Genomic DNA, 13483 nt, shown 5'->3' on the forward strand with positions numbered 1-13483 from the left:
TACAGAACAGTCCCATCACAGCACAGAGCAAACACAACAGTCCCATCACAGCACAGAGCAAACACAACAGTCCCATCACAGCACAGAGCAAACACAACAGTCCCATCACAGCACAGAGCAAACACAACAGTCCCATCACAGCACAAAGACAGCGCAGAACCATCACATCACAGCACAAACACAACACTGTCCCATTACAGCACAGAGAAAATGCAACACAGTCCCATCACAGCACAGACCATACACAACAGTCCCATCACAGCACAGAGCAAACACAACAGTCCCATCACAGCACAGAGCAAACACAACAGTCCCATCACAGCACAGAGCAAACACAACAGTCCCATCACAGCACAGAGCAAACACAACAGTCCCATCACAGCACAGACCAAACACAACAGTCCCATCACAGCACAGAGCAAACACAACAGTCCCATCACAGCACAAAGACAGCGCAGACCCATCACATCACAGCACAAACACAACACTGTCCCATTACAGCACAGAGAAAATGCAACACAGTCCCATCACAGCACAGACCATACACAACAGTCCCATCACAGCACAGAACAAACACAACAGTCCCATCACAGAACAGGGCAAACACAACACAGTCCGATCACACCACAGAGCAAACACAACAGAGTCCCATCACACTACAGAACAAACAGAACACAGTCCCATCGCAGCACAGCAAACATACAACACAGTCCCATCACGGAACAGGGCAAACAGAACACTGTCCGATCACACCACAGAGCAAACACAAAACAGTCCCATCACAGTACAGAGCAAACACAACACAGTCCCATCACAGCACAGAGCAAAGGACACACAGTACCATCAATGCACAGAGCAAACAGAATACATTCCCATCAAAGCACAGAGCAAACACAACACTCTCCCATCCCAGCACAAAGACAGCACAGACCCAACACACCACAGAGCAAACACAACACAGACACATCATAGCACAGAGAAAACAGAACACAGTCCCATCACATCACAGAGCTAACACAACACTGTCCCATTACAGCACAGAGAAAATGCAACACAGTCCCATCACAGCACAGACCATACACAACAGTCCCATCACAGCACAGAGCAAACACAACAGTCCCATCACAGCACAGAGCAAACACAACAGTCCCATCACAGCACAGAGCAAACACAACAGTCCCATCACAGCACAGAGCAAACACAACAGTCCCATCACAGCACAAAGACAGCGCAGACCCATCACATCACAGCACAAACACAACACTGTCCCATTACAGCACAGAGAAAATGCAACACAGTCCATCACAGCACAGACCATACACAACAGTCCCATCACAGCACAGAGCAAACACAACAGTCCCATCACAGCACAGAGCAAACACAACAGTCCCATCACAGCACAGAGCAAACACAACAGTCCCATCACAGCACAAAGACAGCACAGACCCATCACATCACAGCACAAACACAACACTGTCCCATTACAGCACAGAGAAAATGCAACACAGTCCCATCACAGCACAGACCATACACAACAGTCCCATCACAGCACAGAGCAAACACAACACAGTCACATCACAGCACAAACACAACACTGTCCCATCGCTGCACAGAGCAAACACGACACAGTCCCATCACAGCACAGAGGAAACACAACACAGTCCCATCACAGCACTGCAAAAACACAACACTGTCCCATCACAGCACAGAGCAAACACGACACAGTACCATCACAGCACAGAGCAAACACAACAGTCCACTTCACAGCACAGAGCAAACACAACAGTCCCATCACAGCACAGAGCAAACACAACAGTCCCATCACAGCACAGAGCAAACACAACAGTCCCATCACAGCACAAAGACAGCGCAGACCCATCACAGCACAACCCAATACAACACAGTCCCATCAGATAACAGAGCAAACAGAACACAGTCCCATCGCAGCACAGCAAACATACAACACAGTCCCATCACGGAACAGGGCAAACAGAACACTGTCCGATCACACCACAGAGCAAACACAAAACAGTCCCATCACAGTACAGAGCAAACACAACACAGTCCCATCACAGCACAGAGCAAAGGACACACAGTACCATCAATGCACAGAGCAAACAGAATACATTCCCATCAAATCACAGAGCAAACACAACACTCTCCCATCCCAGCACAAAGACAGCACAGACCCAACACACCACAGAGCAAACACAACACGGACACATCATAGCACAGAGAAAACAGAACACAGTCCCATCACATCACAGAGCTAACACAACACAGTCCCATCACAGCACAGAGAAAACACAACTCAGTCCCATCACAGCACAGCAAAAACACAAGTCAGTCCCATCACAGCACAGATCAAATAAAACACAGTCACATCACAGCACAAACACAACACTGTCCCATCACAGCACAGAGCAAACACAACACAGTCCCATCACCGCACAGAGCAAACACAACACAGTCCCATCACCGCACAGTGCAAACACAAAGCAGTCCCATCACAGCACAGCAAAAACACAAGACAATCCCATCACAGCAGAAAGACAGCACAGACCCATCACATCACAGCACAAACACAACACTGTCCCAATACAGCACAGAGAAAATGCAACACAGTCCCATCACAGCACAGACCATACAGAACAGTCCCATCACAGCACAGAGCAAACACAACAGTCCACTTCACAGCACAGAGCAAACACAACAGTCCCATCACAGCACAGAGCAAACACAACAGTCCCATCACAGCACAGAGCAAACACAAAACAGTCCCATCACAGCACAGCAAAAACACAAGACAGTCCCATCACAGCACAAACACAACACTGTCCCATCACATCACAGCACAAACACAACACTGTCCCATCACAGCACAGAGAAAACGCAACACAGTACAATCACAAAACAGGGCAAACACAACACAGTCCGATCACACCACAGAGCAAACACAACAGAGTCCCATCACACTACAGAGCAAACACAACACAGTCCCATCACAGCACAGAGCAAAGGACACACAGTACCATCAATGCACAGAGCAAACAGAATACATTCCCATCAAAGCACAGAGCAAACACAACACTCTCCCATCCCAGCACAAAGACAGCACAGACCCAACACACCACAGAGCAAACACAACACAGACACATCATAGCACAGAGAAAACAGAACACAGTCCCATCACATCACAGAGCTAACACAACACAGTCCCATCACAGCACAGAGAAAACACAACTCAGTCCCATCACAGCACAGCAAAAACACAAGTCAGTCCCATCACAGCACAGATCAAACACAACACAGTCACATCACAGCACAAACACAACACTGTCCCATCACAGCACAGAGCAAACACAACACAGTCCCATCACCGCACAGAGCAAACACAACACAGTCCCATCACAGCACAGCAAAAACACAAGTCAGTCCCATCACAGCACAGATCAAACACAACACAGTCACATCACAGCACAAACACAACACTGTCCCATCACAGCACAGAGCAAACACAACACAGTCCCATCACCGCACAGAGCAAACACAAAACAGTCCCATCACAGCACAGCAAAAACACAAGACAATCCCATCACAGCAGAAAGACAGCACAGACCCATCACATCACAGCACAAACACAACACTGTCCCATTACAGCACAGAGAAAATGCAACACAGTCCCATCACAGCACAGACCATACACAACAGTCACATCACAGCACAGAGCAAACACAACAGTCCCATCACAGCACAGAGCAAACACAACAGTCCCATCACAGCACAGAGCAAACACAACAGTCCCATCACAGCACAGAGCAAACACAACAGTCCCATCACAGCACAGAGCAAACACAACAGTCCCATCACAGCACAGAGCAAACACAACAGTCCCATCACAGCACAAAGACAGCACAGACCCATCACATCACAGCACAAACACAACACTGTCCCATTACAGCACAGAGAAAATGCAACACAGTCCATCACAGCACAGACCATACACAACAGTCCCATCACAGCACAGAGCAAACACAACAGTCCCATCACAGCACAGAGCAAACACAACAGTCCCATCACAGCACAGAGCAAACACAACAGTCCCATCACAGCACAGAGGAAACACAACACAGTCCCATCACAGCCCTGCAAAAACACAACACTGTCCCATCACAGCACAGAGCAAACACGACACAGTACCATCACAGCACGGAGCAAACACAATACAGTCCCATGAAAGCACAGAGCAATCACAACACAGTCCCATCAGATCACAGAGGAAACACAACACAGACCCATCACAGCACAGAGCAAACACAAAACAGTCCCATCACAGCACAGCAAAAACACAAGACAGTCCCATCACAGCACAAACACAACACTGTCCCATCACATCACAGCACAAACACAACACTGTCCCATCACAGCACAGAGAAAACGCAACACAGTACAATCACAGAACAGGGCAAACACAACACAGTCCGATCACACCACAGAGCAAACACAACAGAGTCCCATCACACTACAGAGCAAACACAACACAGCCCCATCACAGCACAACCCAACACAACACAGTCCCATCAGATAACAGAGCAAACAGAACACAGTCCCATCGCAGCACAGCAAACATACAACACAGTCCCATCACGGAACAGGGCAAACAGAACACTGTCCGATCACACCACAGAGCAAACACAAAACAGTCCCATCACAGTACAGAGCAAACACAACACAGTCCCATCACAGCACAGAGCAAAGGACACACAGTACCATCAATGCACAGAGCAAACAGAATACATTCCCATCAAATCACAGAGCAAACACAACACTCTCCCATCCCAGCACAAAGACAGCACAGACCCAACACACCACAGAGCAAACACAACACGGACACATCATAGCACAGAGAAAACAGAACACAGTCCCATCACATCACAGAGCTAACACAACACAGTCCCATCACAGCACAGAGAAAACACAACTCAGTCCCATCACAGCACAGCAAAAACACAAGTCAGTCCCATCACAGCACAGATCAAACACAACACAGTCACATCACAGCACAAACACAACACTGTCCCATCACAGCACAGAGCAAACACAACACAGTCCCATCACCGCACAGAGCAAACACAACACAGTCCCATCACAGCACAGCAAAAACACAAGTCAGTCCCATCACAGCACAGATCAAACACAACACAGTCACATCACAGCACAAACACAACACTGTCCCATCACAGCACAGAGCAAACACAACACAGTCCCATCACCGCACAGTGCAAACACAAAACAGTCCCATCACAGCACAGCAAAAACACAAGACAATCCCATCACAGCAGAAAGACAGCACAGACCCATCACATCACAGCACAAACACAACACTGTCCCAATACAGCACAGAGAAAATGCAACACAGTCCCATCACAGCACAGACTATACAGAACAGTCCCATCACAGCACAGAGCAAACACAACAGTCCCATCACAGCACAGAGCAAACACAACAGTCCCATCACAGCACAGAGCAAACACAACAGTCCCATCACAGCACAGAGCAAACACAACAGTCCCATCACAGCACAAAGACAGCGCAGAACCATCACATCACAGCACAAACACAACACTGTCCCATTACAGCACAGAGAAAATGCAACACAGTCCCATCACAGCACAGACCATACACAACAGTCCCATCACAGCACAGAGCAAACACAACAGTCCCATCACAGCACAGAGCAAACACAACAGTCCCATCACAGCACAGAGCAAACACAACAGTCCCATCACAGCACAGAGCAAACACAACAGTCCCATCACAGCACAGACCAAACACAACAGTCCCATCACAGCACAGAGCAAACACAACAGTCCCATCACAGCACAAAGACAGCGCAGACCCATCACATCACAGCACAAACACAACACTGTCCCATTACAGCACAGAGAAAATGCAACACAGTCCCATCACAGCACAGACCATACACAACAGTCCCATCACAGCACAGAACAAACACAACAGTCCCATCACAGAACAGGGCAAACACAACACAGTCCGATCACACCACAGAGCAAACACAACAGAGTCCCATCACACTACAGAACAAACAGAACACAGTCCCATCGCAGCACAGCAAACATACAACACAGTCCCATCACGGAACAGGGCAAACAGAACACTGTCCGATCACACCACAGAGCAAACACAAAACAGTCCCATCACAGTACAGAGCAAACACAACACAGTCCCATCACAGCACAGAGCAAAGGACACACAGTACCATCAATGCACAGAGCAAACAGAATACATTCCCATCAAAGCACAGAGCAAACACAACACTCTCCCATCCCAGCACAAAGACAGCACAGACCCAACACACCACAGAGCAAACACAACACAGACACATCATAGCACAGAGAAAACAGAACACAGTCCCATCACATCACAGAGCTAACACAACACAGTCCCATCACAGCACAGAGAAAACACAACTCAGTCCCATCACAGCACAGCAAAAACACAAGTCAGTCCCATCACAGCACAGATCAAACACAACACAGTCACATCACAGCACAAACACAACACTGTCCCATCACAGCACAGAGCAAACACAACACAGTCCCATCACCGCACAGAGCAAACACAACACTGTCTCATCACATCACAGCACAAACACAACACTGTCCCATTACAGCACAGAGAAAATGCAACACAGTCCCATCACAGCACAGACCATACACAACAGTCCCATCACAGCACAGAGCAAACACAACACAGTCACATCAGAGCACAAACACAACAGTCCCATCACAGCACAGAGCAAACACAACAGTCCCATCACAGCACAGAGCAAACACAACAGTCCCATCACAGCACAGAGCAAACACAACAGTCCCATCACAGCACAGAGCAAACACAACAGTCCCATCACAGCACAAAGACAGCGCAGACCCATCACATCACAGCACAAACACAACACTGTCGCATTACAGCACAGAGAAAATGCAACACAGTTCATCACAGCACAGACCATACACAACAGTCCCATCACAGCACAGAGCAAACACAACAGTCCCATCACAGCACAGAGCAAACACAACAGTCCCATCACAGCACAGAGCAAACACAACAGTCCCATCACAGCACAAAGACAGCACAGACCCATCACATCACAGCACAAACACAACACTGTCCCATTACAGCACAGAGAAAATGCAACACAGTCCCATCACAGCACAGACCATACACAACAGTCCCATCACAGCACAGAGCAAACACAACACAGTCACATCACAGCACAAACACAACACTGTCCCATCGCTGCACAGAGCAAACACGACACAGTCCCATCACAGCACAGAGGAAACACAACACAGTCCCATCACAGCACTGCAAAAACACAACACTGTCCCATCACAGCACAGAGCAAACACGACACAGTACCATCACAGCACGGAGCAAACACAATACAGTCCCATGAAAGCACAGAGCAATCACAACACAGTCCCATCAGATCACAGAGGAAACACAACACAGACCCATCACAGCACAGAGCAAACACAAAACAGTCCCATCACAGCACAGCAAAAACACAAGACAGTCCCATCACAGCACAAACACAACACTGTCCCATCACATCACAGCACAAACACAACACTGTCCCATCACAGCACAGAGAAAACGCAACACAGTACAATCACAGAACAGGGCAAACACAACACAGTCCGATCACACCACAGAGCAAACACAACAGAGTCCCATCACACTACAGAGCAAACACAACACAGCCCCATCACAGCACAACCCAACACAACACAGTCCCATCAGATAACAGAGCAAACAGAACACAGTCCCATCGCAGCACAGCAAACATACAACACAGTCCCATCACGGAACAGGGCAAACAGAACACTGTCCGATCACACCACAGAGCAAACACAAAACAGTCCCATCACAGTACAGAGCAAACACAACACAGTCCCATCACAGCACAGAGCAAAGGACACACAGTACCATCAATGCACAGAGCAAACACAACACTCTCCCATCCCAGCACAAAGACAGCACAGACCCAACACACCACAGAGCAAACACAACACGGACACATCATAGCACAGAGAAAACAGAACACAGTCCCATCACATCACAGAGCTAACACAACACAGTCCCATCACAGCACAGAGAAAACACAACTCAGTCCCATCACAGCACAGCAAAAACACAAGTCAGTCCCATCACAGCACAGATCAAACACAACACAGTCACATCACGGCACAAACACAACACTGTCCCATCACAGCACAGAGCAAACACAACACAGTCCCATCACCGCACAGAGCAAACACAACACAGTCCCATCACAGCACAGCAAAAACACAAGTCAGTCCCATCACAGCACAGATCAAACACAACACAGTCACATCACAGCACAAACACAACACTGTCCCATCACAGCACAGAGCAAACACAACACAGTCCCATCACCGCACAGTGCAAACACAAAACAGTCCCATCACAGCACAGCAAAAACACAAGACAATCCCATCACAGCAGAAAGACAGCACAGACCCATCACATCACAGCACAAACACAACACTGTCCCAATACAGCACCGAGAAAATGCAACACAGTCCCATCACAGCACAGACCATACAGAACAGTCCCATCACAGCACAGAGCAAACACAACAGTCCCATCACAGCACAGAGCAAACACAACAGTCCCATCACAGCACAGAGCAAACACAACAGTCCCATCACAGCACAGAGCAAACACAACAGTCCCATCACAGCACAAAGACAGCGCAGAACCATCACATCACAGCACAAACACAACACTGTCCCATTACAGCACAGAGAAAATGCAACACAGTCCCATCACAGCACAGACCATACACAACAATCCCATCACAGCACAGAGCAAACACAACAGTCCCATCACAGCACAGAGCAAACACAACAGTCCCATCACAGCACAGAGCAAACACAACAGTCCCATCACAGCACAGCAAAAACACAAGACAGTCCCATCACAGCACAAACACAACACTGTCCCATCACATCACAGCACAAACACAACACTGTCCCATCACAGCACAGAGCAAACACAACACAGTCCCATCACCGCACAGAGCAAACACAACACAGTCCCATCACCGCACAGAGCAATCACAACACAGTCCCATCACAGCACAGAGCAAACACAACACAGTCCCATCACAGCACAGCAAAACACAACACTGTCCCATCACAGCAAGGAGCAATCACAACACAGTCCCATCACAGTACAGAGCAAACACAACACAGTCCCATCAGATCACAGAGGAAACACAACACAGACCCATCACAGCACAGAGCAAACACAAATCAGTCCCATCACAGCACAGCAAAAACACAAGACAGTCGCATCACAGCACAGATCAAACACAACACTGTCCCATCACATCACAGCACAAACACAACACTGTCCCATTACAGCACAGAGAAAATGCAACACAGTCCCATCACAGCACAGACCATACACAACAATCCCATCACAGCACAGAGCAAACACAACAGTCCCATCACAGCACAGAGCAAACACAACAGTCCCATCACAGCAAGGAGCAATCACAACACAGTCCCATCACAGTACAGAGCAAACACAACACAGTCCCATCAGATCACAGAGGAAACACAACACAGACCCATCACAGCACAGAGCAAACACAAATCAGTCCCATCACAGCACAGCAAAAACACAAGACAGTCGCATCACAGCACAGATCAAACACAACACTGTCCCATCACATCACAGCACAAACACAACACTGTCTCATCACAGCAAAGAGCAATCACAACACAGTCCCATCACAGCACAGAGCAAACACAACACAGTCCCATCACAGCACAGCAAAACACAACACTGTCCCATCACAGCAAGGAGCAATCACAACACAGTCCCATCACAGTACAGAGCAAACACAACACAGTCCCATCAGATCACAGAGGAAACACAACACAGACCCATCACAGCACAGAGCAAACACAAATCAGTCCCATCACAGCACAGCAAAAACACAAGACAGTCGCATCACAGCACAGATCAAACACAACACTGTCCCATCACATCACAGCACAAACACAACACTGTCTCATCACAGCACAGAGCAAACACGACACAGTACCATAACAGCACGGAGCAAACATGACACAGTCCCATCACAGCACAGCAAAAACACAACACAGTCTCATCACAGCAAAATCACAACACAGTCCAATCACAGGACAGCAAAAACACAACACAGTCCCATCAGATCACAGAGCAAACAGAGCACAGTCCCACCACAGCACAGCAAACATACAACACAGTCCCATCATAGAACAGGGCAAACAGAACACTGTCCGATCATACCACAGAGCAAACACAAAGCCGTCCCATCACAGAACAGAGCAAACACAACACAGTCCCATCACAGCACAGAGCAAAGGAAACACAGTACCATCAATGCACAGAGCAAACAGAATTCAGTCCCATTAGAGCACAGAGCAAACACAACACAGTCCATCACAGCACAGAGAAAACGCAACCCAGTACAATCACAGAACAGGGCAAACAGAACACAGTCCGATCACACAACAGAGCAAACACAACGGAGTCCCATCACACTACAGAGCAAACACAACACAGTCCCATCACAGCAGAAAGCCAACACAACACGGTCCATTCAGATCACAGAGCAAACAGAACAAAGTCCCATCGCAGCACAGCAAACATACAACACAGTCCCATCACAGAACAGGACAAACAGAACACTGTCCGATCACAGCACAGAGCAAAGGAAACGCAGTACCATCAATGCACAGAGCAAATAGAATATATTACCATCAAAGCACAGAGCAAACACAAAACAGTCCCATCACAGTACAGAGCAAACACAACACAGTCCCATCACAGCACAGAGCAAAGGACACACAGTACCATCAATGCACAGAGCAAACAGAATACATTCCCATCAAAGCACAGAGCAAACACAACACTGTCCCATCCCAGCACAAAGACAGCACAGACCCAACAAACCACAGAGCAAACACAACACAGACACATCATAGCACAGAGAAAACAGAACACAGTCCCATCACATCACAGAGCTAACACAACACAGTCCCATCACAGCACAGAGAAAACACAACTCAGTCCCATCACAGCACAGCAAAAACACAAGTCAGTCCCATCACAGCACAGATCAAACACAACACAGTCACATCACAGCACAAACACAACACTGTCCCATCACAGCACAGAGCAAACACAACACAGTCCCATCACCGCACAGAGCAAACACAACACAGTCCCATCACAGCACAGCAAAAACACAACACTGTCCCATCACAGCAAAGAGCAATCACAACACAGTCCCATCACAGCACAGAGCAAACACAACACAGTTCCATCACAGCACAGAGAAAACACAACACAGTCCCATCACAGCACAGCAAAAACACAACACTGTCCCAGCACAGCAAGGAGCAATCACAACACAGTCCCATCACAGCACAGAGCAAACACAACTCAGTCCCATCACAGCACAGCAAAAACACAAGTCAGACCCATCACAGCACAGATCAAACACAACACAGTCACATCACAGCACAAACACAACACTGTCACATCACAGCACAGAGCAAACACAACACTGTCTCATCACAGCACAGAGCAAACACGACACAGTACCATAACAGCACGGAGCAAACATGACACAGTCCCATCACAGCACAGCAAAAACACAACACAGTCTCATCACAGCAAAATCACAACACAGTCCAATCACAGGACAGCAAAAACACAACACAGTCCCATCAGATCACAGAGCAAACAGAGCACAGTCCCACCACAGCACAGCAAACATACAACACAGTCCCATCATAGAACAGGGCAAACAGAACACTGTCCGATCATACCACAGAGCAAACACAAAGCAGTCCCATCACAGAACAGAGCAAACACAACACAGTCCCATCACAGCACAGAGCAAACACAACACAGTCCCATCACAGCACAGCAAAACACAACACTGTCCCATCACAGCAAGGAGCAATCACAACACAGTCCCATCACAGTACAGAGCAAACACAACACAGTCCCATCAGATCACAGAGGAAACACAACACAGACCCATCACAGCACAGAGCAAACACAAATCAGTCCCATCACAGCACAGCAAAAACACAAGACAGTCGCATCACAGCACAGATCAAACACAACACTGTCCCATCACATCACAGCACAAACACAACACTGTCCCATTACAGCACAGAGAAAATGCAACACAGTCCCATCACAGCACAGACCATACACAACAATCCCATCACAGCACAGAGCAAACACAACAGTCCCATCACAGCACAGAGCAAACACAACAGTCCCATCACAGCAAGGAGCAATCACAACACAGTCCCATCACAGTACAGAGCAAACACAACACAGTCCCATCAGATCACAGAGGAAACACAACACAGACCCATCACAGCACAGAGCAAACACAAATCAGTCCCATCACAGCACAGCAAAAACACAAGACAGTCGCATCACAGCACAGATCAAACACAACACTGTCCCATCACATCACAGCACAAACACAACACTGTCTCATCACAGCAAAGAGCAATCACAACACAGTCCCATCACAGCACAGAGCAAACACAACAGTCCCATCACAGCACAGCAAAACACAACACTGTCCCATCACAGCAAGGAGCAATCACAACACAGTCCCATCACAGTACAGAGCAAACACAACACAGTCCCATCAGATCACAGAGGAAACACAACACAGACCCATCACAGCACAGAGCAAACACAAATCAGTCCCATCACAGCACAGCAAAAACACAAGACAGTCGCATCACAGCACAGATCAAACACAACACTGTCCCATCACATCACAGCACAAACACAACACTGTCTCATCACAGCACAGAGCAAACACGACACAGTACCATAACAGCACGGAGCAAACATGACACAGTCCCATCACAGCACAGCAAAAACACAACACAGTCTCATCACAGCAAAATCACAACACAGTCCAATCACAGGACAGCAAAAACACAACACAGTCCCATCAGATCACAGAGCAAACAGAGCACAGTCCCACCACAGCACAGCAAACATACAACACAGTCCCATCATAGAACAGGGCAAACAGAACACTGTCCGATCATACCACAGAGCAAACACAAAGCCGTCCCATCACAGAACAGAGCAAACACAACACAGTCCCATCACAGCACAGAGCAAAGGAAACACAGTACCATCAATGCACAGAGCAAACAGAATTCAGTCCCATTAGAGCACAGAGCAAACACAACACAGTCCATCACAGCACAGAGAAAACGCAACCCAGTACAATCACAGAACAGGGCAAACAGAACACAGTCCGATCACACAACAGAGCAAACACAACGGAGTCCCATCACACTACAGAGCAAACACAACACAGTCC

This window comes from Hypanus sabinus, chromosome 29 (genome assembly GCF_030144855.1).
Source record: "Hypanus sabinus isolate sHypSab1 chromosome 29, sHypSab1.hap1, whole genome shotgun sequence".
Lineage (NCBI taxonomy): Eukaryota > Metazoa > Chordata > Chondrichthyes > Myliobatiformes > Dasyatidae > Hypanus > Hypanus sabinus.